Raw genomic sequence first — 268 nt, 5'->3', positions numbered from 1 at the left:
TAGGTAGGTTACTATGATAGATTGACAGTAAAAGGAATATTATGAAAAGAAGGAGAGAAAGTTAGAGGGATATGTAGAAGATGTGCAACTCCAAACACAAAACATTACGCCGGGTATCATTATACACAAAGAAATGACGAAGTGGATAATGAGGGAGATACAAAGTCCAGTGTAGAGGAGATAAAATCAATGGACCACGAAGAAACGGTTATAGAAAGTAGAATGTGAATAATTGCGGCATGGCTTATATGGTCGAAATAACTCTCCA

This window comes from Trypanosoma equiperdum, assembly GCF_001457755.1.
Source record: "Trypanosoma equiperdum strain OVI genome assembly, contig: ctg_404, whole genome shotgun sequence".
Taxonomy (NCBI): domain Eukaryota; phylum Euglenozoa; class Kinetoplastea; order Trypanosomatida; family Trypanosomatidae; genus Trypanosoma; species Trypanosoma equiperdum.
This window is presented reverse-complemented; position numbering follows the sequence as displayed.